Source organism: Triticum aestivum, chromosome 4B (assembly GCF_018294505.1).
Source record: "Triticum aestivum cultivar Chinese Spring chromosome 4B, IWGSC CS RefSeq v2.1, whole genome shotgun sequence".
Taxonomy (NCBI): domain Eukaryota; kingdom Viridiplantae; phylum Streptophyta; class Magnoliopsida; order Poales; family Poaceae; genus Triticum; species Triticum aestivum.
In genome coordinates, this window is record NC_057804.1 from 317,227,636 (window position 1) to 317,232,896 (window position 5,261).

Sequence of the window (5,261 nt, forward strand, 5' to 3'; positions counted from 1 at the left end):
AAACCAGCGAGGCCAAGGAAACTCCTCACTTGTGTGACCGTTTTGGGCTGCGGCCAACTCTCAGTAGCTTCAATCTTGGCTTTATCAACGTCAATTCCCTGTGGAGTAACAACATAGCCAAAAAAAGATACTCGGTCGGTGCAAAAGGTGCACTTCCCAAGGTTACCAAACAAACGTGCATCACATAGAGCAATAAAAACAGCATGTAAATGTTCCAAATGTTCTTCCAAAGATTTGCTATAAATCAGTATATTATCAAAATAGACTACCACAAATCGTCCAATGAAAGCACGTAAAACTTCGTTCATTAGTCTCATGAAAGTACTAGGCGCATTAGTTAACCCAAAAGGCATGACTAACCACTCATATAAACCAAACTTAGTTTTAAATGCTGTTTTCCATTCATCACCCAATTTCATATGAATTTGATGGTATCCACTATGCAAATCAACTTTGGAGAATATTATAGAGCCACTCAATTCATCAAGCATATCATCTAGCCTAGGAATAGGATGACGATAAAGAATAGTAATATTATTAATGCCTCTACAATCAACACACATACGTGACGTACCATCCTTTTTAGGCACTAGTGTAATAGGAACAGCACAAGGACTAAGAGATTCGCGTATATAACCTTTGTCGAGTAGCTCCTATACTTGATGCATAATATCCTTCGTCTCCTCTGGATTGGTACGGTATGGTGCACGGTTGGGTAGCGATGCACCGTGAACTAAGTCAATTTGATGCTCAATCCCTCGAATAGGTGGTAATCCCGGTGGCACGTCTTGTGGAAAGACGTCAGTGAACTCCTGCAAAATGTTAGTAATAGCAGGGGGCAAAGAGGAAGGCACACACTACTAGGGAAAACCTTATACACAGAATCTTAGCAGCAGCGCGGTTTAAAAACAAACGCTACTGCTAATTAGCAGTAGCGAGCTTGAGAAAACCACGCTACTAATAACATGATAGTAGTAGCGCGGGTTTTTACCCCTCGCTACTACTAAGTTATTTCCACTGTGCCTCCCGGGACTAGCCGTAGTAGTAGCGTGGGTTATAAACCCACGCTACTACTAAGTCAATAGTAGTAGCGCGGGTTATAAACCCCACGCTACCACCTGCATCTGCTCCCACCCCACCAACCATCCCACGACATGTCTCAGAAAAAACACTCAGCGCCCGATCCAGATCCCCAATCCAGTCTCTGCTCCCACCTCCTCTCCTCAACGCCCCGCCGCAGGGCGTGGAAGCGTTGCGTCCACTCCGGCCACCATGACAACACCACCTGGGGCCACGCCGCCGCCGCCGACTTCGCGCCCGTGCCCAGGATGTGCCGCCTCGTCATGGCCAACTACGCCCCGCCGGACCTCCTCGCCGCGGCGCCCCTCCTCCTCAACCCCTCAAACGTTGTGCGCCACCGCACCTATGCCGACACGGGGGGCCGGGTCACGCCCTACCTCGTCTACCTCGACCACACGCACGCTCCTCGACAACCGCCTCGGCAAGCGCCACTTCGATGGCGGCTACGTCCACAACGGCCTCCTCCGTGCCGCTGGCTGGGTGCTCGATAGGGAGTGCGACCTGCTCCAGGACCTCCTCGACCGGTACGTACCCTGCATACACGCTCACCTTCACGGGCCAGTCCCTCAGCGCCGGTGTCGCCGTCATGCTCACCATGGTCGTCGTGCTCAACCTCGACAAGCTCGACAAGGTCGAGAGGGGCCGCACCAGGTGCTACGCCATGGCCCCCGCCCGTTGTATGTCGCTCAACCTCGCCGTCAGATACGCGGATGTCATCAACTCCGTCGTGCTGCAGGTGACTCACTGATGACCCAATTGATTTGGTTGCTTGCTTGTCTGAATTTTGTGGTTACAAGTTCAGTTGTAGAAGAATTTGGGTTACATGTAGTATGTCTGAATTTGGGTTACATGTAGCTGTCAGACTGAATTTTTGTGGATACCTGCTCTGCTTCTGAGTAAGATAAACATTGCATTGCAGAATCTAGTATAATGCCTATCTCAATTTTGCTGGGTGCTTCCTTGTTGCTAGAAATTCAGTTTAGAATTTAGTTACATGCCTATCTAAATTTTGTTGGGTGCTCGCCTGCTGCTAAATTCAGTTATTACAGAAGTTAGTTACATGCCTGTCTGAATTTTGGTGAGTGCTTACTTCCTGCTAAAAGTTCAGTTGCATAATTTAGTTACATGTCTATCTGCATTTTGTTGGGTGCTACTTCTGTCAGATAAGAATCTGGTTCAGTTAAAAACTGCACTGTCAAATCTGGACAGCCAGCTTCAAGGTGAAAAACGAGTTAGTTATTCTTAGAATTTCGAGTTGCCTCTATATGAAATTTGTAAAGCAAGTTCCAAGCTTTCCGTAGAGTATTTATTTGCGTTGTTTGGATGTATGGTTTGAGAGCAGCCATCGTTTTAGTTTGTTGTCCCGAAAGTTAGTATCCTGAGCGCATTGTTTTCGTATGCCAGTTTACGGCCTTATAGAGGCTGTTTAGGATTCACCATGCCACGTGTACGATGTTAGCCGCTGATGACATCCTAACTGCCTAGTACCAAAATTCTTCATGGGTGACTTTTTTTTCTTAGCGAATGGCACGCGTGGCTTCTTCTAGAAGCGTAGACCATTGAAAGGAGAAGAGGACCATGACCTCACCTCATGTGTGTGTAATGCATGAGAGCCGTGCAGGAAGGGGAAAAGATCTTGTTTCATTCCTGGCCGGTTGCTTTCAGTTTCAGGTTAGTCGTCAGGCTAATAATTTGACTGTTTCTTCTGAAGGACTTGCTGTCGATGTTAGGCCATCTATGTAGTGTATAGTCGACCAGTCATCTCCATCACACGTGATTCATAAGTGTAGATGTATGTTTTTTCTCAACCCATGGAATACACTACATGACCTACAGTAAGTGGTTGGGATCTAGATATGTTTTTGCTCATGTAATTTATCTCTTATCCCCTGTCCAGTGTTACATATTTGCAGGTAGTAATCTTTTGTTCTTCCATCAATTTTATTAATTGAACACAAAATTGGACCTTATTGTCATCAAGGACAGTACGTAATGGGCTGATGAGATAACTGAAATTTCATAACAGCGACTCCATGCATGGTATGTTCCCCTTTTGCCATATTTTGCATACGCATCTTATCTATTCTTTGAGATCTACGCCCTTGGAGACAATAGATTCTGATCTTCTGGTCTTTGCCTGCTGATGCTTTTATTATTCAAAGTGGTTCAGTTCCAGTACGTACAGACTAGCCATATTATGACTTGCAGGATTTTTTTACTTTTTGTACATTCTCATTTAAGTTTTCTTGCGATAGCACACTAATTAACAGAAAAACCTTATGGCATATGACCTTTTCTATGTGTGACGTATATGTAAAGTTAGTTTTCTCTTAAAAAAATCATCCGTCGATAAGCTGAATTAGAGGGAAATTCATGGAAAGTGAACCAGCATACAAACCATAGTAATAATCTCAGTGAACTAGCTCTACAGACTAGCATACATGTTATTTAGAAACAAGGGGTTTGCCATGCCACAACAGATTCCTGACTAATTTTATCTATTCTACTTGGTCTTCTGATTTGAAACATCCATATATTCCTCATAAACATATTGGTTTTGCTACCAGCAGTAGGTGCTTTATTTCTTCTGCAGTTGGGATTTCAGTAAAAAAAAAGTTTAACCTTCAGTGAATATGCACAGTACCAAGACTTTGTTCTGCAGCTCGCACGCTGCATCCGTGTCGAGAGGGCCTAGGCTGCTCTGTGTGCGTCATTGTCTTAGCCAGTTGTGTTAATCGGTGGAAATGCGAGAGGGACACGCCTCACTAGTAATCTTGTTGATTGCCTCTGAACCTGAATGAACGGCCTTGCTCGTTCAGTTCTGTGTGTCCATATGATTTATGCTTTGCTGTTTTATCCTATTGTTCCTTTTGATCCTTGTGACTGTTGCAATCAACTCTCACCTGTACCATGATGCTAACTGGTAAATTAGGACAAGAGATGTTTCTATTTTGCACTGCTCATACTGTACATACTGTGATTCATCAGATGGGTTTCTTGCACCTGCAAACGACAGAGTGATGATGTTGTCAACGGTGTGGCTAAGGCAGAAGGTGTAACCAAATATGATGCAGGTGAAGCTGCTGCAGATCAGAAAGGTGAACACATGTTTGCCTGTATTAAGATATTTTCAGTAATTTAATGCTGGAATGATATCCTGTAGTGAACTGGGATTATGGTCTGTCTCTTAAACTGTCTTTGATCTTGTCCATAATGCTTCCCTGCAGAGCAAAAAGGTTCAACAACCATGAAATCCTAGCTGAGGACGTGCGAGACTGGGATATAGCCAGTGACCGGGGGCAAGGGCAGCGTGCGCAGGTGCTTTCTTTGTTTTCAATCTAATTGTTGTGTGTTATTATCTTGAATACATTTCTCTTTTAATTTATTTTCAATCTTCCAAACCTGGACATAGTTATTGTATCTTATTATCATCTTCGGAAGTGGCCAGACCCTTCCGCGAACCCTGCGCAAGTAGGAGCTAACTAACAAGTTTTCACTTTCTCGACTGGGTGCAGGGTGATCGACGAGGACTACTGCGGCCCGATGGGAGTTGTGCTCTTCAACTACTCAGAGGCAAACTTCACTGTGAAGCCTCGCGACCGTGTCATACAGATTATTGTGCAGGTGATTGCGACGCAGGAGGTCCCCGGGGTGGAGGACCTCGACGCCACCGTTCGGAGGTCACCGAGGTGGAGGACGACGCCACCGTCCGGAGTTCCTCAAGGTGGAGGACCTCGATGCTTTGTACATACATCTAGAGAAGTGGTCTGGTTAGGTTGGTGGTGAAACGCTAGAGAAGGTACCAACCTTTTGATGATGGTTGTGTGTGTCCTCGTGATCTCTTTGAGTTGAGATGTTGAATGTTGCATCCATGAACACTGCAAGTGTTAAGATGGTTCTGTGAAATTTATTTTGCATTGGACGTGTCTCTGATCTCCATTCATGAATACTGCATCTATTTTTATTTTATTTTAATTCCTAATTTGCTACTAGTAGCGTTGGGAAAAAAGTGCCCTACTAGTATGTAGGATACTAGTAGCGCTGGTGTTGTAGGCACGCTACTACTACTTCATTAGTAGTAGCGCGAGTCTGTAATAGCAGTAGCGTGGGTGGCACACGCTACTACTAACAAAGTTAGTAGTAGCGCGGGTTTCTCCCACGCTACTACTAACTATTAGCTG

The 5,261-nt window shown here is 44.9% G+C and overlaps 1 long non-coding RNA gene and 1 pseudogene across 1 annotated transcript; both read left to right on the forward strand.

The window, feature by feature from the left end:
- Window positions 1-1,154: 1,154 nt before the first annotated feature.
- Window positions 1,155-3,664, forward strand: LOC123090093 (uncharacterized; annotated as a pseudogene).
- Window positions 3,665-4,068: 404 nt separating this feature from the next.
- On the forward strand, window positions 4,069-4,997 carry LOC123094799 (uncharacterized). The gene is made up of 3 exons (XR_006445981.1): window positions 4,069-4,178; window positions 4,308-4,398; window positions 4,596-4,997. It is a non-coding gene; the product is annotated as an uncharacterized lncRNA (long non-coding RNA).
- The last annotated feature ends 264 nt before the right edge of the window (window positions 4,998-5,261 follow it).